The sequence below is a fragment of the Canis lupus genome, chromosome 15 (assembly GCF_011100685.1).
Source record: "Canis lupus familiaris isolate Mischka breed German Shepherd chromosome 15, alternate assembly UU_Cfam_GSD_1.0, whole genome shotgun sequence".
NCBI classification, from domain to species: domain Eukaryota; kingdom Metazoa; phylum Chordata; class Mammalia; order Carnivora; family Canidae; genus Canis; species Canis lupus.
Genome location: NC_049236.1, coordinates 50,774,979 through 50,796,371, shown reverse-complemented (window position 1 = coordinate 50,796,371; position 21,393 = coordinate 50,774,979). Strand labels below are relative to the sequence as shown.

The following is a 21,393-nucleotide window of genomic DNA, read 5'->3' as shown; positions in this document are numbered from 1 at the left end:
CCCCTTTATGCCTTGAGGTTTTCTGTCCTATATGGTGTATTTACAGTCATGAGAACCAAACTAGTTTTAACCAGATTAGGAAAGGGACTACATATGATGATATCATGATGCCTGAAGAAATGAATAATTAAATCTGTGATTAATATACGAACACAATGGGAATACTGAGATACTCTACTTGTCAGCAAATACTTTCACAGATTTTATTTTGCAGTCTTAGCCCCACAAAAGAGGACTGTCAAAATGGTTATTAAATCACAAATATTGTTGACACCCATGAACAGACGATTCTTTTCAACCCTACTGCAAGAAAGACATCTACAACTGAAAGATAAAAACTGGAAAGAGACTTAATCTTTTTTTACTTTATTAGTTTTGTATTAAGAATATGCATCTGTTTATGACAAAAAGTTCTATATTGAGGATAAGAAGGGGGCATGGTGATTTGAATTATTCAGGATGGTTATGGTTGGTATAAAAAAAGAGCATTTTAAAATGAGAAATATTTAAGGTAATAGCTTGTTTTCCCCTTGTGGTCTATATTCAAGACACGCAGGGTGCAGCTGAAGTTCTTTGTCTTGGAGACAATCTGTATTGTCTTAGAGTACAAACCTGTTAGCATTTCTTTTTCCTTCATTAGTTTTCTACCCTTAGACATGTCATTGCAGCTGCTGTTTTCTTTCCTTCCTCGATGAGGTAAGTTTTATATGTGAGAAGCAGAAAATTGTGGTCCGGTGAATGGGTGTGCAGGACCTGCCAGGCCTTGGCATGGGAGCTGCAGGGGATACAGGATGAGTCAGTCCTTTCATGCAGGCAGTGTGGGATTGAGCCAGGGCCCCTTGGAGCCATATTAGAGCCTGAGGCTCTGGAAAAATCAGTCATCCTGATCCTGTCTTTATCTAAAATTTCTATATCATCAACTATCATCTATATTTTGCATTACTTTAAAAAATGTTATATATACTATAAATATTATAAAAATGTTTTAGTATCACATGAATATATAATACAAATATTACAAAATGTACTAGATATGTACAGGTATATCCCATAAGATACATTTTTTAGAAGGTGGTGAAAATATTCTAGATTAAAAAATACTGAATAAATAACAACCAAATGCAAAGAGTAAAACTTGATTAGGTGCTGACTGGAAAGTACTTGCTTGCTGAGTTTTTTGCTGCTCCCTTAAAATTTGTATCTTGGATGGGTGTCTCGCTGGCCTCATTCTGGCCCCAGGGCTGGCAAGGACACATGGGGAAGTGTAAACTGCTGTGGTCCAAGGTGGAGGAAGGCACGTTGGGTTAGAGTGAGAATCAGCCATTTCCTTAAGAAGCCTTAAAGAATAAGGAGTATTTCTGCTTGTCAGAGACAGTTGAAGGAAGAGGAGGAGAGCACCCGGGAAATGCAGAAAGAACAATGTGGCCAAGGGCATGAGCAGTGCAGGCATGAGGTCTGCAAGTAGCACACAAGCCTATCAATCTGGGGATGGAATACATATAGGTAGTAATGGAAGCAGAAGCTGAAGTGAGAGATTTAGATCCTTCTGTGAACTGCCTCTGTTTAATTCAGGAGGCAATGGGGGGCTACTGAAAATTTTTTGTTTTTTAAATTAAAATGCATTTTCGATGTTTTCTTTATTTATTTTCAAGCACTTACATAGAGGTAGTTTAAAACTTAAACCGTATTTTTGCTATATATTATTCTTCTAAATCCACTGTAAAGTGATATGAGTAAAAATAGGATATTGGAGAGAAATTCAAGAGCAAGTTAGATGAAGACTTGGTGACTGATAATAAGCACAATTCCTATAGAGTCTAGATTTTCCAGGACAGTCTCAATTTAAAATTTTCTGTCCTATTATTTTCATTTGTACATTTAGCCCCTCCCCAACTTTTTGCAGCTTTGTTAAGTTGTAACTGATGAATAAATGGTACATTTAAAATGTACACTTTATCAGTTTTGACATATGTTGTCAACTGTGAAACCATCACTGCAATCAAATAATGCACATATCATCACCCCAAGAGTTTGCTCAGGTCCTTTGCAATTTACTTTCTCACCTTCTGTCCCCATCCCCAGGTGAACATCAACTGCTTTCTGTCACCATAGATTAGTTTTCATTTTTCAGAATTTTATATAATTGGAATTACACAATACGTCCTGAATATAGTACATTCTACAAGACACGGTTTTTAAAAAAATATTTTATTTATTTATTCATAAGAGACAAGACTGAGAGAGTGAGAGAGAGAGAGAGAGGCAGAGGGAGAGGCATGCCCAGGGATCATGACCTTAGCCAAAGATAAACGCTTAACTGATTGAACCACCCAGGTGTCCCTCAAGACATGTTTTAAAAGAGTAGAGGAATTCTAGATTTAGAAAGATGAAAGAGCCATAACAATCAAATGCAATAGGTGAAACTTGGTTGGATGCTGGTTTGAAAACACTAGAGAGCACACTGGGTATAATCTGAATAGGATTGGATACCACATGACAATAGGGAATAATTATTAATTCTCTTGGATGTGAACATGCTAATCATATTTTATGTAAAAGAATATCCTAAGTATGTTGAAGTGTTAGGTCTAAGTGTCTTGGTTTCAGCAATTTACATTCAAATGGCTCAGAAATATAATTAAATAAAGCAATGGAAACACTTTAACAACTACTGAATCTACATGCTGGGTATAAGGGTATTTATAAAAGTTGTTCTCAACTTCTCTGTATGTTTGAACTTTTTTAATAATAAAAGCTAGGGGAAGGGGAAAGGACAGAAAATGAAAAATCAAGACTCTCCTGAAAAATCTAGGCTATAGTCAGTCATCATCTTTTATCTACTTCTAAATCTCTCGTTGAATCCTCTCTATATACAATTTTATCACCCCACATCTGATTTAGAATAAGCACATATTTTAACCAAGAGCAACAATGAATATCAAACTTCACTTCAGATCATATATAAAAACTAACTTAAATTTGATCATAGACCTAATTGTAAGAGCTAAAACTATAAAATTTATATAAGAAAACAGAGAAGAAAATTGTAGGAACCTTGGGTTTGGCACAGATCTCTCAAACACATGCAAAAATGCATAAATATAAAAAAATAAATCGAATTTCACAAAAATTAAAGTTTAAATTAAAATCACAATGAGATACCATTATACAGCTGCTAGAATGGGTAAAATTAAAAAGATTAATGATAACAAGTGTTTGGGAGAATGCGGAGTACTAGAACTCTCATGTACTATTAGTGGGAATGCTAAATGATATAACCACTTTGGACAACAGCTGAATCAGTTCTTTAAAGTTCAATGTATACCAACAAAAATGACCCATCATTCAACCCTTAGATATTGACCTAAGAGAAATGAAACAGCTCAAGTATCCAGCAACAGGTAAATACATAAATTGCAATATGCCCACACAATAGAACTCAGCAATGAAAAAGAATAAAGTATTGATATAGGGGGGAAAAAGTTCTCAGAATAATAATAGTGGAGAAAACCCGCATAACCTTGCCTATGGTGACGACTTTTTAGATATAACACCAAAGGCACAATCGATGAAAAAAATAATTCAGAAGCTGGACTTCATCAAAATGAAAAACTGCTTTGTGAAAGACAATGTCAAAAGAATGAGAAGACAAGCCATGAGTTGGGAGAAAATATTTGCGAAAGAGCTTATCCTTCATGGCTCTGTTCAATAAGCCCCTCTTCTAAGACTCTGACCTCCTTTTTGCTGTTTTTAAGCTATATTGAAAATATTACTTCTTTTCATTCATTCACTCAAAAATATTTACTGTGAGCATGCCATGTTTTAGGCATTGTTCTAAGCACAGAGCGCATATCAGTGAATAAATCAGATGAAGTCTTTGGCTTATACTCTAGTAAATGTTTATGTGGTGGGGGGATACTATAAATAAATATAAGGGAATTCCAGGTAGAAATATTACTGTGAATAATTAAAAAAAATAGAAGAGTAAAGGGTGATGATGTGGTGTGTATTATTTTATTTTATTTATTTACTTATTTTGAAGGGTAGTTGACATATAATGTATTAGTTTCAGGTATCAAAATAGTGCTTTGACATTTATATACATTACGAAAGAATAAATCTGGGTATCATCTGTCACCAAAGTTGTTACAATATTATTAACTACATTCTCTATGCTGTACATTTTATCCCCATGACTTTATTTTAAAACTGGAAGTTTGTACCTTTTAATCCCCTTGCCCCTGTATTGCTCATTCTCCCATCTCCTTGTGGCAACCTCCAGATTGTTCTCTGTATCTATGAATCTGTTTCTGTTTTGTTTTGTTTGCTCATTCGTTTTGTTTTTTCAGATTCCACATATAAGTGAAATCATATGGTATTTGTCTTTCCCTGTCTGACTAATCTCACTCAGGATAATACCCTCTAGGTCCGAACATGTCACAAATGGTAAGATTTCATTCTTTTTTTTTTTTTTTTTTAGAGATTTTATCTATTCATAAGAGACACAGAGAGAGACAGAAATATAGGCAGAGGAAGAAGCAGGTTCCTTACAGGGAGGCGGATGTGGGGCTCCACCCTAGGATCCCAGGATCATGATCTGAGCCAAAGAGATGCTCAACCATTGAGCCACCCAGGTGCCCCAGTTTCATTCTTTTTTATGGCTGAGTAATATTCTATCGTTGGGGTGTGTGTTATTTTAGAAAGGAAGTTGGAGAAGGTGTAGCTGACAGCCACTGGTGCCTCACCCAATTCTCCAAGGTACTCTGGAATGATCTAGTACAAGCCAACCTCACTGGAAGCAGTTGTGATTCTCTGCCTATGGCTTTTCTTTATCTGAATGTGGGGGCAGGCCTATGCTCAGGGAAGAGACCTCAGCCAATGGCAATGGGAGATGAAGGACAAATATCCTAGCTTCCCTGCCTCCTTGGGTGGGACCACTCTGATATGTATTCCACATGTTTCCTAGGGATGCCCTACGGTATTGATCCCCAGTTGCCCTCAGCAGTATCCTGCTCATTAAAGTGTTCTGTACTGTTTCTTTCCCTTTCAGTATTACTTCATTCCTCTGCCAATACTTCCTGATGTCACATTTTCCCTTTCAAACATGCTACTTGTACTCAGATCCTTAGTTTTGGAGAAACCCAGCCTAAGTCAGTGGGTCTGAGAAGTGATGCAAAGAAGGAGACAATCAGAATAAGGTTTTAGAACTGGATCACTTGGTGGTCAGATGGCAATGAAGACTCAATTGCTGTTGATAATCTCTGGCATACTCTTGCATCATTATTACTAAAAGTCTCACCTGTGATGAATTGGGATCATGTACAAGCATGAGTTAGAAAAATGCACTGGCCTATAGAATAGTTCTTGAACTGCAATATATGAGAATTTTGCATTATTAGAATTTTGAAGTTGGTTTATTGTTAGCTTTTGGAGGAGCCACGAAGGAAGAAAATAACAGGCTCTGATCAGATAACCATTAATTTAGAACATAGTTTGAAAGAAGGCCAGAGATCTTCCCTGGCATCTTTTAAAGGGAGTCTCATCTCCTGTAGACAGAGAACACTAAGTTGAAAAACAAGACCCCAAATTTGATCTTCAGTATGGCAGAAGGAAGTTGAATTCACTGTCCAGAAGATTTCTTATGCTAAAGTCAGGGACTTGAAAGGAAAGAACAGGAGCCCTGAGACTCCTGATGGGAATGGTTGGGTGAATGGGATTAAAGACTTAACTCCCCAGATTCCTCTGGATACTCTGGGCCAGAATTCTCTGGAGCCCTTCCTCTTGCTAGAGGAAACCAGTCTCCGATTGTGTGGAGATTGTGCAAAGACTTTACCTAGGGCAGATACCTTGCAAGATGATGCCTGTCTGTAAGATCTTTCCTTGTCTCTCTTTATTGCTTCTAGACCAGTAATTAGAAGTCTTATTATGAGCCAAGCAGAGAAAGACTGCTATATGAAGAAAGGGATTATTCACCAAAAGCACTGCAGAACCTGGCAAATATGTACCAGCAGGAACTAGGAGAATTTGCCTGGAAATGGAATTTAAAGGTGCTGGATCAGGGAGGACAGACTATAAGGCTAGATAGGAGAGAGTTTATTAATAAGGGAGCACTATCCAGTGACTCAAGACGTTATGTTCTGGAAGAATGCCTATAACTGTACCTAGTATGTTGCAAAAGTGGCTCCTTGAAACTTGAAAACTATGATGAGATAGAGGTACTGGAATTTCTTAGAAGAAAGATGAGGTAGGGGTAAAAAAAATTCAAATAGATTAGAATTAGGATAACATTTATTATTTAATACTAGCGAACCCGCCAGCTAGCAACATTCCCTGGGAAGGCTCAAAAGACACTCCCTTCACTAAAGTGATAAGTATTGTACAAGTACATTTTGAGAAGCTCAGAATTGCTTGTCCTCTAGATCAAGATTGATAAGAGATGCTTCAGAGTCAATGGACATAACAGGATTCTAGAGGCCAGGTTGGCAGCACTAAGCCATTAGAGGCAACAGGGATGTAATTATGGTCATGTACATCAACATGAATTCATTTTAGGGACTTAATGTTGACAGGGGGTGGGTTCCAGAAGAACACATGAATTGTTTGGATTTTAAAAACATGCAAAATGAAAATGTAAATGTATGTGTGTGTGACAGATTAGTAAACACAAAACTAGAATAGGGGCGACTGAGTGGCTCAATCAGTTAAGTGTCTGACTCTTGATTTCAGTTCAGGTCATGATCTCTGGGTTGCGAAATCTGCCCTGAGTTGGGCTCTATGCTCAGTGGGGAGTCTGCTCAAGATTCTCTCTTTCTGGGCAGCCCTGGTGGCTTAGCGGTTTAGCGCTGCCTTCAGTGATCCTGGAGACCCAGGATTGAGTCCCACGTCAGGCTCCCTACATGGAGCATGCTTCTCCCTCTGCCTTTCTCTGCCTCTCTCTCTATGTCTCTCATGAATAAATAAATAAAATCTTAAAAAAAAAAAGATTCTTTCCTTCTACCTCTCTTCCTCCCATGCCACCTAAAATAATAGAGGAAAAAAAACTTAAAAAGAAACTAGAATAATGGTTCTGGAAGGAAGAGAGAAAAGAATAGGGATGAAGGGAGATGTATAACAGTACTTCTAAGGAATTGGTAATATTTCCTATCTCAAGTCAGGTTGTAAGTACACAGGTATTCTTTTTATCATTATTCTCTATACACATAAATGATACTTTTTGAATATATTCAATATTTAACAAAAAATGTTTAAAGAAATAAAGCCTAACCGTGATTCCTTTCAGTTGTGACTCACAGTAGAGAGTAGAGGCATTGGATAGATCCAAATTCAAGTTAGGTTGGCTGTACAACCTTAGGGAAGTTACTAATAGGTTTCTCACCAGGAAAATGATTTTTAAAAAACATTTTATTTCTTTATTCATGAGACACACACACACACACACACACACACACACACACACACACACAGAGGCAGAGACATAGGTAGAGGGAGAAGCAGGCTCCTCAAAGGGAGCCTGATGTGGGACTTGATCCCTGGACCTGGGATCATAACCTGAGCCAAAGGCAGACGCTCAACTGCTAAGCCACCCAGGCGTCTGGAAAATGATTTTGATAATGTCTTTCCAGCAGGGTAGAAGTAAGGATTAAATGAGACAATTTATATAAATCTTATAATCAGTGCCTGGCACATATCAGGGCTATTCAATAAATTTGTCCACACTTGCCTTTTCTTCCTTTTTAGAAAATTTCCATCTTCTTCACTTAATTCCACTTTAATTATTTCCTGTAAGCAAAGAATTATGCCGGATGGGGTCTGCCTTCATTTAAAAAAATAATTTAGTTTCAAAAGGGCATCTATCTCATTTGATCCTCTCATTCAGTCCTCATTGCCTAGCACAGGATGGAACATGAAGGAACCCCAATAGATCTCAGCAAATGAGTGAATGTAGAAAGTAGGTATAATGGACTGAATTGTGTTTCCTCAAAGTTTACATGTGGAAATCCCAATCTCCAGAACCACAGATGTAACTATTTTTGGGGATAGGGTCTTTAAAGAGGTGATTAAATTAAAATGAGACCATTGGGGTAGGGCCCCAATCCCTAGTATCCTCATAAGAAGAGGAAGAGCCCCTAAAGATGAACTCCCTGAGAGGAAAGGCCATTTGAGGTTACAGCAAGGAGGGGTTATTTACAAGACAAGGAGAGAGGCTTCAAGAAAAACCAACCCAGCCAAGCCCTTGATCATGGACTTTCAGCCTCCAGAACTGCGGGTAGGGGGGGTTGGGGTGGGTGCGGGTGGGTGGGGGTGGGGGGGAATGGGGGAATGGGTGGAGGAAAACTTGTTTAAGCTACTTGGTCTGCAGTATTTTGTTATGGCAAGCTTTATAAACTAAGACAGTAGGGCAAGTATTATTTTCCCCAAGTCATAAATGTATAACTGAGTCTCAAGGCTTAAGACTTTCACAGATTTGCATAAGCAATAAAAGGGCAGAATTATCCATGAACCTAGATATCAAATTCTGGTCCTTTCCACTATAGCCTGCTTCTTTTCAAATTGTGCTACATTAAGATATTTTAATCTGTACAAAATTTTTAAATTAAATTTTAATTTTTATCAAAGTAATTTAAGGGCTCATAAAGAACAGTCACAGAAATAAACAGTGGGGCACCTGGGTGGCTCAGTTGGTTAAGTGTCTGCCTTTGGCTCAGGTCAGGATCTCAGGGTCTTGGGATCCAGCCCTGCATCAGGCTCCCTGCTCAGCAGGGAGTCTACTTCTCCCTCTCTCTCTCTGAAACTCTTCCCTGCTTGTGCTCTCTCTCCCAAATAAATAAATAATATTAAAAAAAAATCAAGGGCACCTGCATTTCCTCTCAACTAATATGAATTCTTTAGAGGCAACTACTTTCAACTCTTCCAGTGCTGCTTTTTCCTTTCAGTATTTGTGTCTAAATCATATGCTGATACAGGTAGGTCATGATTTTTCAAGCCAAGATGTCACCTATTAAGTTCCTATTATTAAAGATGAGTCTTTCATTATCTCAACATACACAGACACACAGTTATCCCATTCCCATTAGTCTTTAAAAAGTTTTATCACTGTCTTTGATACTTTTCCTCTTCTGTATTATCTCAGTTTCCTCCAAGTTAATTTTACTTTTGTATTAGACTTCTCTCATGTTTGGTGGTCGTTGGCTTTCCATTATATTTAAGAAAAAGCCTGTTTTCTGCTTTACCCTGCATTTATGCCTTCAGAGGCAACTAGTGATTTTAATTTTGCCATTTTCTTGGGTTCCATATCAGGAATTGGCTGGTTATTGCAGGACACTCTGCTGCAGAGACTTAGATTCTAGCTTCCTTTTCTTGAAGTTAGTTGCTCCTGTCCACCTACTATCTTCTAGAATTTCCTGACATCTCTTTTCTCCTATTATCTTATTTCCTGTTCTCTATGTACTTTTTATAGCTTTTTATTCCTTTACTATTATTTTAGGGGGTTTTGAGAGGAAATAGAGAACAGACATATGTTTTTAAACAGTCTACATTTCTAATTTTGACTTTTCTCAGAATTTTACTATTAGTTAATAAATAATGGTTAGTATCAGCTCAATGCAAATGAATACAAATATCTATGAGTAACTATTTTTCCAGGTGCCTCTGTCAAAGTCTCTTTTATACTGAAAACTTCAGCTTGTGTTATGAGTGATGAATAATATGATATTTCATACTTATGGATCGCTTACTGTTTTTATTAAAGATTTTTTATTTATTCATGAGAGATAGAGAGGGAGGCAGAGACAAAGGCAGAGGGAGAAGCAAGCTCCATGCAAAGAGCCCAATATGGGACTTGATCCTGGTACTCCTGGTACTCCTTTGCCCTGAGGTGAAGGCAGACACCCAACCGTTGAGCCACCCAGGCATCCCAAAGATCACTTATTTTAAAGACTTTTATGCTTAGAGCCAGGTGAGGAGGGTGAGCACACAGGGAGGACCAGTGTGGAGCTGGATTCTGAGCAGGCCGAGGCATGGGGTAGCAAAGACTGAACAGGGGGAGGAGAAGATCCAGGCAGAGGGGTGGCATGTCGTCAGAAGCAGCAGTGGGGGGTGGGGCAGATCCCGAGCAAGGTGAAGAGGGCATCCATACTGTGGGGTGGCCAGTGGTGAGGTCAGAGCCCAGGTCTGTTGAAGAGGGTGTTTGTGGGGATAGCCTGGCACAGGGGTCCTAGCACAATCAGTTGAGGAGGGCAAGGGAGCAGTGGTAATGGTGTGAGTTTGGTTATATACCAAGGGACTGATCAAATAAGTATGTGTATGAAGGATAATACAAGCGAGGGTTTTTTCTCTAGGAGACTGAAGTCATAAATATGGAAAAGGAAAAAGCCAGAATAACTCCCAGGTGTGGGATTGGAATCAGACACCATCAATGTGAATTTATGGATTACACTGTATACATATTTATATGTCATCAATATAGATATATAAATACAGATGTAAATGTATATGTGTGTGTGTGTGTTCCTTAGCTCAAGAGAGTCTGAGAGCTGTGAACTCAAATTGCAACCAGCAGACCCACCCAGATTGTGGCTTCTAAATACCATTCACCTTTTAAAGGAACCAAGGTACGGTGCCACATTTATCATATAAAAATATAGCACATATTTAGTAAATAAGAAATTATTGAATGGGACATACCTATGCCAAAATAAACCGAAGTTCAGTTTAACTGATTAACTTTTATTTTATTTGGTAACTCCTATTCCTTGGAGAAAGGGACACTTTCAACACTGGGTCTGGAACATTTTGTTGGGCTAGAAAAAAAAAGTACTAAAAGAATGATGGGACAAAATGACACAGAAGCCAATCTGGAGGAGTTCCCACTAGTCAAATATAGGACAATTTAAGCATCAAAATAAATAACAATAGTAACAGATTTTAACTCATTAAACAAGAGAGAAAACCATGAGCCCATGCTGATATAAATGAAAAAGTGAAAATTTGATAAGGAACGAGATATTTATTTAGATCTAAAGTATCTCCTCACAAAATTAAAACTTATTAATTCCAAGTGGAAAAAACAGTAATTTATTTTGGAGTTACCTAGTTGTGGAGAAGCCTGGCAGACATCATTTTAATTGGGTGATTAAACTGGACATCATCAGTAGTAGGACAAATTGAGCGGCACCTAATGAGATATAATAAGAATAGCACTACTTTGGTAATATTCATGCTAAATACAAACACACTCAAGTTGAGGGATAGTCTCCACAAGAACTAACCATAATCTTCAGAAGTATCAAAGTTGTGGAAGCCAAAGAAAGACTAAGGAAACATTTCAGATTTAAGGAGATTAAAGAGATGTGATAATTGAACTCAACACACATTCCAAAGTGTACCCTTTATTTTGCTATCAAGGTTATTACTGGGACAAGGGATGAAATTTAATGGAAGCCTCAGGATTAGATGGTAGAAATCATCAACTTGATATGCTGATTTTGATGGTTACACTGTGATTATATAGGAGAATGTCCTGTATATATCGGCTTAAGTATTTGGGGGTGATAGGACATCAGGTTGGCAATGAACTCCCAAATGGCTCAAGACAAAAAAGTTCTTTAAACTGTACTTTCCACTTTTCTGTGAGTTTGATTGTTTGAAAATAAGTAGAATGGTTATTTTTGGTTTTAATAGGGAAATGAAAATTTAATCATTCTTAGACACAGGTCTAAAAAAAGAGCTTAAAAATGCCACTGATATGTCTTTTGCAATGATGATGTAAGAGACTAAAAGCCAACCATCTGGAGATCACAAATTCATTTATTTAAAAGTGCTCTTGAAATCGAATTGCTAGAATTTTTAAGCTACAAGAAGCAAAAAAGATTCAACAGGAAGGAAAATTGCTATTTAAAATAAAAACATTTAGGGACGCCTGGGTGGCTCAGTGGTCGAGGGTCTGCCTTTGGCTCAGGGCGTGATCCTGGAGTACTGGGACAGAGTTCCACATTGGGCTTCCTGCATGGAGCCTGCTTCTCCCTCTGCCTGTGTCTCTGCCTCTTCTCTCTCCGTGTCTCTCATGAATAAATAAATAAAATGTTAAAAATAAATATATAATATAAAAACATTTAAATACCATTTAAAATAAAAATGGTAGCTATTTCTGGGATTAGAAAGTGGTATTTCATCTCTGGGGTACATGGTTCTTCTAAGAAAAACATCTCTAAGGGTGTTATGGACTGAATGTTCACAGGTTGGTATCTTATTACTGCCCCCTGCCCCATTCCTACACAACCGTGGGATAGTACTATCAGGCGGGGCCTTTGGGAGTAATTAGGAGTAGACGAGGTCATGAGGATGTAGGCCTCATGAATGGGATTCATACCCTTATAAAAGTTAGGAGAGTGGTTGATGTTCTCTGTTCTCCATCATGTGAGGCTGCAAAAAAAGTTGACTTGTAAGAGGGTCTCTCACCTGACCATGATCGCACCCTGATCACAAACTTCCAGCTTCTAGAACTGTACATTTCTGTTGTTTATGAGCCACCCAACCGCTGGTTCCTTCTTATAGCAGTCAGGACTAAGACAAGTGTGTCATCAAACACTGCTAATTTCCTACTCCTTATCTGTTTTTCCCACTTTTCTTATTAATGGAATTCCGACCTCACTTTGGGCCATAATGCCCAGTAAAAAGACTTCTCAGCCTTCTTTAGATCTAGGCATGGACCCAAGATACATTCTATCAGCCAGACCTAAACAGGAGTGTGCTGGAAACATCAAGGAAAGAATCAGCATTTCCTCCTACAGGCACCACCCTTTCCTCTTCCTTCTAGTCTGCAATTTAAATGTGACTCCTGAGGAATGGCTGCTGATGTGTGACTCATGATGATAAAAGTCCGTGTGGTGTGGATGGCAATAGGATGGCAAAGAAAGAAAAGTAGCCCGGGTAACTGATTGTATTCTGAGCTACTATGCCAATCTTGAATTCCAGACTAGAGGATTTTACACTGAGAGAAACAATGAATCCTCTAAATCTTTATGCCAGTTGGGTTTTCTGTTATTTACATCTGTGAATGTTATTGATAACGAGCTTGATGGGCTTTTTAAAAAAGATTTTTATTTAGTTGAGATAGAGAGCTATCATGTACGTGAGAGCACAAGCAGGGGGGAGGGGCAGAAGGAGAGGCTCTCTGCTGAACAGGGAGCCCAAAGCTGGGCTCAACCCCAGAACCCCCTGATCATGACCTGAGCTGAAGGCAGATGAGTCCTAATGGGGCACCCTAATGGGCTTTTCCATGAGAGGTTGAAACCCAAGAGAGTTGAATGGCTTGCTCAATAAAATAAAAGGAATCTTGTACTTAAAGAGATTGCTTTGGAGGGATGTGAGGAGAATGTGGGGGTTAGAGTAGCAAATATAGGGTGATGGGAAGAGACTTAAGGAAAGATACAATCAGTAAAAGAAATCCTTCAGGTTGTAATTGGCCAATAGTTTTAGGGAAAGTTTTATTTGACATTGATTTTTGGAAGTTGTATCCTGTACTCTAAGTTGGCTCTTATACTATAATAACCAGTTGTTACTCCTCAATCTAAAAGTCCACTACATAGAACACTCTCATGTTGATGAATTAAATAGTAGTGTTCCATGCAGGGCACAGCATTGAAATAATTTGAGTAAGCCAGCTATAGTGGAGAGAACTGGCTCTGAACTTTTCATAGCATGTAAGATGGTAGGTCATAACATTCTTTTTGGTTATTAAAAGAAATGTCAACCTTGAAATAAAAGGCTGGAAAACCTGAGGATTTCTTCATCTTTGAAATGGCAGCATATTTGTTGAAAAGGCAGCCTTAAACAAATACCTCAAGAGTACTGGTGTTCTAATGTGTGGTACTTCTTTCACAGAAAAATCAATCCCTAGAGTTTTTGTTTCCTTTTCTCTGAAAGTTCTTTTATAGTTTGGACTGGAACTCAGAACTCACGTTTCTATAAAAACAGTTTAACAAGGGGGATCGCATTTTGATGTCAGGTCACAAAAGCTTATGTAACCTAACTTCACTAGACTACAAACACAATGACTTGCTATTCTTTATGTGTCTAAATGCAAACTTGGTAATAAACTCAGAAACTTAATACAACTTTACATTCTGCTCAGTTCACTGTCTGTTGCTTCAGCAACTAAAGAATCTGAACTCTTGTGATACACATAATCCAGTATCTTAACATCCTTTGCTTTTAAGCATTGTCGACAACGGAGAAGTCACAAGCTGATTGTTTCACAGGAGACTTTAGAGTCAAGCTTGGGAACCAGGCCCATTACTTTTGCCCATAGCTCCTGGCCAGACCAATTACATTGCCCCAGACTAATAGCAAGGGAAACTGGGAAACAGTCTTCTCATGTGCTCAAGGAGAGGAAAAAGGAATGTGGGTATCTTGCACCTAGTTTGCAGGGTTTCGTGAAGATTGAATAACTGCGCATTCTAGGTTCTTGAAGATGTCATGCCTTTTCTTTCCTTCAGGGTGGTGGATTCTGATGCAAAGGACTTCTAGTGAAAGGGTTTTGGTAAAGGAAATCAGTGCAGATGCCCATAGAGCTAAGAAGAGGTTGTGGTAGCCTGAAAGGTGTGTAGAGAATAAGAGATTTAAGAACTGTGTAGTTAGATGCTATTGGAAAGGGTTTCTAGGAAGTTAAGACAAATTCAGGGAGTGGGAAAAGAGCTAATAAGGGTTTTAGGTGGGAGAAAAATCAGAGCTTTCTAGGAAAAGCACAGTGGGGTGAAAGGAGAAGAAAGCAGCGTCTAAGAAAATGTATAGGTAATTTTCAGAAAATAGGGGAATGCTCAATATCTCAGAGAATGAGTTCCCCACTTATTAAAGCTTCACTGTGATGTTGAAGGTGAGTGAAAAGCTACTTACTAACGGGAGACCATCCTCTATTAAAAATACATAATACTCTTAGACTTAAAATGTAACATTGTTAAAGAGAAAAAGGATATATTGTAAAAACAATTATTTCCAAATATTATCAGAGTCCAGTTTTTAGTTTCTCTAAAAATATTTACATTTAAATACGATTGAAGAGGGATCCCTGGGTGGCGCAGTGGTTTGGCGCCTGCCTTTGGCCCAGGGCGTGATCCTGGAGACCCTGGATCGAATCCCACGTCGGGCTCCCGGTGCATGGAGCCTGCTTCTCCCTCTGCCTATGTCTCTGCCTCTCTCTCTCTCTCTCACTGTGTGCCTATCATAAATAAATTAAAAAAAAATAAATACGATTGAAGAATGCAATGTGTGAAACATGATTGGATCCAGGTTGGGGGATAGCACAGCTATCAAAAATTTATACCCGACATTGGCTAAGAGAGATCTGAAATATTTAATGTCATACACACAAAAAGGTAACTATGTTAGGTGATGGATGTGTTAACTAACCTTATTGTGGTAATCACTGTATGTATATCAAATCATCACGTTGTATACCTTAACCTTTTACAGTGTTGTCATTTATATCCCAATAAAACTGGAAAAACTCCTTGGGACAACTAGGGAAATCTAAATATGAACTATATATTTAGATATAGATTTTTGTTAACGTTTTAGATCAGGTTAAAGATTGAAGTTAGGTATATCCTTTTGCTTAGGTTGGAGTGAAGCCACACGAGGCCTGCAACTTAGTTTCAAATGGTTCAGGAAAAAGTGCTTAAAGCAAATACAGCAAAATGAATTGAGGGGACTTTTCAGTGTTTCTGTATTTTAAAAACAAAGTCATAATGAGATTCTGAAAAATGACAATAGGATTGAAGGTTTCTAGCATGTGATCATTTATTTGCTTACTAAGAGAATAAAAGCAGTCACTCATTTACTTATAGATCATTGGATGGTATATAGATCAAATCGTTTTAGATGGTAGTGACTGGAGTCAAATGTCAAACCCGGCACATACTAAGGAGTAGACTGTAAGCTCCATGAAGCTAGGGATTAGGCTTGTTTCATCATTAGATGTTCAGCACTCAGTTAAGTGCTGGGAAATATTAGGTGATAAATTTTTGTTCAGTGAATTGTGAATTAAATGTGAAAAGTCTACACTTATGATAGATATTCTAACACCTTTATATTTTCTGTATACCACTGCATTTTGGAAGTTATGGTAAAAATAGTTAATATTTTTGTATCTGGTACCTTTGGCAACTCCCTACTGTTAATTCAGTAATTCAACTTTTAATTTCAAGCCAGTACATTTTAAAGCCTTTGGTCTTCAGGGTTAAATTACAACCAATCCTACCTTGGAAGGATTTTATTAGATAAAAATACTTTGTGACTATTAAGGACAAAACCAAAGGAAGGATTTTTCTGAAACTCTGAGGTTAAATTATCAGATTACAAGAGATTTATTTATTTTCTATTAATACTAGTTTAGTGTTCATTAATAATTCATTTTTATAGTCAGTCTTTTTTGAAATCCAGTTGATGGTAAAGGCAACAGAGGGGCAATATCATCAAGCAGTTGCTAGGTTTTCTAGGTTGATTTGTTCTCAGACTTACAAAATGTCATTAAGTTCTGATATTCATTTTTTTTTTCTTTTTAAAGGTTTTGTTTATTCGTTAGAGAGAGAGAGAGAGAGAGCGCACAAGCAGAGGGAGTGGCAGGCAGGAGGAGAGGGAGCAGGGAGCCCAATGAGGGACTAGATTCCAGGACCCTGGGATCATGACCTGAGCTGAAAGTAGACGCTTAAACAGATGCTCAACTGACTGAGCCACTCAGGCACCCTGTGACATTCAACATTTTTAACAGCCATTACAAAAGTATTAGGGAACTGATCACCAAATCCAAGGGCCTTTCCTGAATTATCTGACACTACTAACCATTGCTTTCCTTTGTGCAATTATTTTCTCAGATATTAAGGAAGCATGGTGGTTCTCTGAAGATGTAATGGGTTTATTTGAGGAAAGAGTGGAGAAACCTTATTTTTTTAAAACAAGCTTCCATGTGGAACACCTGGGTGGCTCAGTGGTTGGGCGCCTGCCTTCAGCTCAGGTCATGATCCTGGGATCCAGGATCGAGTCTTGCATTGGCCCCCTGAGGGGAGCCTGCTTCTCCCTCTGCCTGTGTCTCTGCCTCTCTCTCTCCCTCTCTATCTGTGTCTCTCATGAATAAATAAATAAATCTTAAAAAAAAAAAAGTTTTCATGTAATCCCCTTTTAAAAGTTATTTATAATAATCATTAAAATTGTATTTATTTATTTTTATTTATATAGGCCTTAATCTGATCCTAGAGCTATTGGAGCAAAATGAAACAATCTTATTTAATGATAGAATACAAGGTTTGCCATCTGGAAGTAAACAATCTTCTATAGACCACTGGAATTAATTTATCTTACTGGTCCAGAAGACTGAGTCAGTGTGATATAATGGCAAACAAACTTATTGGAAGACTTGGGGTGGAATCCAGGCATTCTATTTACTTGCTTTTTTGACCCTAGGTAAAATAATTTCCCTGGGTCTCATCTTCTTCCAGCTTTAAAATGTCACTGATTCTACACAAAGAACTGACAGATATGAAAATGATAAAGACGACCAAAGAGAAATTTGCCAGGTACAGGACATGTATGGTATAGTATTTGATATTACTGAGTGAAATTAAACAAACAAACAAACCCCAACAAACCATGTATTTTAGCTGGGACTTCAGAAGAAAGAAAAAGGGGGTGCCTGGGTGGCTCAGTTGGTTAAGCGTCTGCCTTTGGCTCAGGTCATGATCCTGGCTGGAGTCCCTTGGATGGAGTCCCGCATCAGGCTCCTTGCTCAGTGGAAGTCTTGCTTCTCTCTCTGCCCTTCACCCTTGCTCATGATCTCTCTCTCTCTCTCAAGTAAATAAAATCTTAAAAAAAAAAAAAAAAAAAGAAATGAAAAAAGTCACTGTGACTTTTATAAAATGAATGAAACTGGGAAATGAAAAAAACCCCTGTGCTGGGAAAATAATTTGTTACAGAGTTGCCTATAACATACAAAGTAACGGAACAGAATTCAGTTACATAGATTGGAGAGAATAAAAATCACCTTTTATATACTTGAGGGAAACTAAATTACAACAAAACCCCAAACCACCAGGAGAAATTCCAGCAATGGAAGATGAAAGCATGGGATTATTCTGGAAGGTAAAAATCAAAATATAAAATAATCTTTTCCTATTTTTAAGATGCTTGTAATCAAATTCATAGAAGATAATTAGGTAAGCTATAATTGTATTTTGGAAAGATCTTGTCCCAAATCTGGTAACTCATCTGGTAGCATTACCTTACCTGAAATACATTGTTCAAATGTGGACTATAGAAGGATATTGGAAAATCAGGCATCTCAAATACTGGGAATGAAAAAAGTAACAACATTTCATAAGAGGAAATCTGAATGGCTAGTCAATATATGAAAAGGAACTCAATAACATCACCAATAAGAGAAATTCAAAAAACCATAATGACATACTAATACACATCCACCAGACTGGCAAAAAGATTGACAACACTCAGTGGGTTGAGGGGGTGGAGGAATGGGACTCACCTAAAATGGCTCTTATAACACTCTAGAAGCAGCTCCCAGGTATATGCCATACGGAAACTGATATAAATGTGATGGACTACACATACGAAGAATGTTCACAGCAGCGTTTTTAACAGTTCCACACTGGAAACAATCCAGATGTCCATCAACAATAGAATGGCTAGATAAATTATGGCATATTGCTACAATGGAACACTGCAATTAACTGAACAAATTACAATTATATGAACAACCTGAACAACATATGGATTAAAAATGATGTGTGAAAGCAACAAGCAAACAAATTACATCCTATGTTGTCCCGTTTAATAAAGTTCAACAGAAAGGGCAAAACTAAACATATTGTTTAGGGATGCTTGCTTGTGAAAAAACAATAGAGAAAAACAAGGAGATGATTATCAGAAAAGTTCGAATAATGGCTACCTCTAAAAGAGAGGGAGAGTTGTGCTCAGGAAGGTCACCAGGGGGGCTTCTAGGATGCTGGCAATGTTCCATTTCTTGACCTGGCTGGTCACAGGGAGGTTTCTTTTATAACTACTTATTATAACAAATAACTGCTTTATGCGTTTTAATGTGTATTCACAATAAAAATGCTCAAAGTAATTGAAGACTCTGGATGGCATTTCTACAAATTTTACCAGATAATTTAGCTTTATGAAATCTCTGACAGTAAAAACCACTGATGTGGGATAATAAAACGCTGATTAAAATAGTTTCTCATAAGAGCTCACTTTCAAGTGCAGGAGAAAAGAACCCTATACAAACATTCCTTTGTTATATTTTAACATTGTACGCAGATCTTTATCACAAACTGATGAAGCAGGAAAAGAACTGTTACCTGAAATTTCAGATTTTTTGGAATTTTGGAACAAACTAGCTGTTTCCTCCTCTGGATTAATAAGTAAAAGAACTAAAGAGATGCAGACCAAGTTGGAAATTCATGAACTTCCTCCTCTCCACTTGCCAGTTCCATCTGTTTCCTCCAGTTACTGTACTGGGTGGTGAGGAGTGTGGATTTTGCCCAGTAAGTTTAGTGCTTCTATTTCTTCATAAGTAGCTGGATGAGGGCTGTCCTGAGTGCTTTTCTGTCTCTCAGTACTAAGGTTCTAAGGTGGAGCCACTTACAATGAAAACACATCAGGCTGCTGAAAAACCCCATGTGGTACAGTACACACTTTTCTGGAGGTGTCCCCTGCTGGGTTGCAGAGCTCTCATGTTTTCCCTTTTTATCCAGTGTCCAAAGGGCTTAAAATCTGAGGTGCTCAGCTTCACAAAAATCTCTTAAATTTGTGCATTTAACTCATTCAATTTCTGCCAGGAAATTAGGGAGAGGCAAAACCATGTGGGGCTATCACTTGGGGATCAGATTCTCTGTGAGTCTTAACTTGGAAGGACATGGTAAAGCAGCGATCATGACAACGCAGTAAAATCCACAGTAGCTTAAACAGGATAGTTAGCCTGGCTCTTGGAACTTCGCATCAAGGACACCTGGGCAAGTTCTGCTTTGTGAGTCTCTTCTTGCTTCTGCAACACCCACTTCCCCACTCCTATCACTCTTTCTGCATCATTTTAATAAAAGTGAGCCCTTGGGTTCGCCCAGTTAGAACCTTCTTTGGTCTACTGTTTGCATATGATGCTGGTAGAAACCCTGAGCTTCCAAAATCTGCCTATAAAAACTCGCTCCTTAGTTCCCAAAGCGGAAAGACTTGTAACATCCATTCATGCTGCTTCGGGAGCAGGTGGGGTGTGCCAGGGTCCGGCGGCGGAACTCTGGAATCTGCGTCCTTCCATCCTTGCTGCTGCTTTCTCATCTCAGTCTCCACGCTATTCACCCGGACAGGTTCCAGGCAGATTCCGAGGATTCTGACACTTTCATCTCAAAATTTCCTTTCCTGGAGAACTAACTACACTTTACAACTTCGTGAGTTTTACTTGAATTTACTTTCCAGGGTAACATCTGTAGGAGAAGCTGCGTAAGAGTAACAATATTTATTTGAGAAAGGAAATAGCCTTTGGATTAGACCTGAAACGCAGGCCAACGTTTTCTCGATGACGGTTGTGGACACTTACCTAACGACCAGAATCAGCTCTCCAAAAGCTTCACAACAAGCAAGAATGATTCCTAAAATGGAGACACTACTAACATCTCCTCCTGAAAAAAGTCAAAAATCTCTCCACAGTCTCCGGGAGGATGGTCCCCTTCCCTCGTCCCGGCCAGTCGCCCCCGCCCCCCCCCCTCCCCCCTTTGGAGCATAAGGCTCAGATGGTGACTCGGGACTCAAACCACAGCCCTACGTCCCCCGGCGGGGTGGGGGTGGGGGTGGGGGTGGGGGCGGAGAAGGGCTGTCTGGCCGCTCTGGTCTCTCCGACGCTACGCAGCTTCCGGAGCGCTCGCGCCCCATCGAGTACTCTGCGCTCCGCGGGTGCCCGGGGGGAGGCGTCCATTCATCCCCGAGCATGTGCTCGGCCCGACCGCACGCTGCCGGGTGTCGGGGGCCGGGCCTCGCCCCGCGCCCGCGCCCCGCGCAGGGGGAGGGGGCGCTCGCTCCCCGGAGCAGGTGCAGCGGGTCAGGCGGCGGGGCAGCCCGCGCTCAGTCCGGCTTCCCGAGGCCCGTCGGGGCTGGATGCCTCACCTTCGGGTGGTGCGCGCCCGAGCATGGCCGCGCGGGCCGGGCCTTCCTCCTCGCTCCCAAAGGAGCAGCCACCGCCTGCCCCGAAGGAGACCGCTGCGGAGCGAGCTCTCCCCGCCGCCGCCGCCGGGTCAGGGGTAAGATCAGGCGGCAGCTTAGGCTCCCCTCGGCTCCTCCCCTTCCTCTCCTCGGTTCTGACGCGGCCGCAGAGGCGGCGGCGGCGGCGGCGGCAGG

At 39.4% G+C, this 21,393-nt stretch overlaps 1 long non-coding RNA gene across 2 annotated transcripts; it reads right to left on the bottom strand.

The window, feature by feature from the left end:
• Positions 1-356: 356 nt before the first annotated feature.
• Positions 357-15,086, bottom strand: LOC111090096. 2 transcript variants are annotated; one of them, XR_005370895.1, is made up of 3 exons: positions 15,039-15,086; positions 11,089-11,173; positions 357-775 (listed from the first exon to the last, which is right to left on the bottom strand). It is a non-coding gene; the product is annotated as an uncharacterized LOC111090096 (long non-coding RNA). The 2 variants fall into 2 exon arrangements; XR_005370894.1 differs by lacking the exon at positions 15,039-15,086 and adding an exon at positions 13,839-15,032.
• Between the last annotated feature and the right edge of the window lie 6,307 nt (positions 15,087-21,393).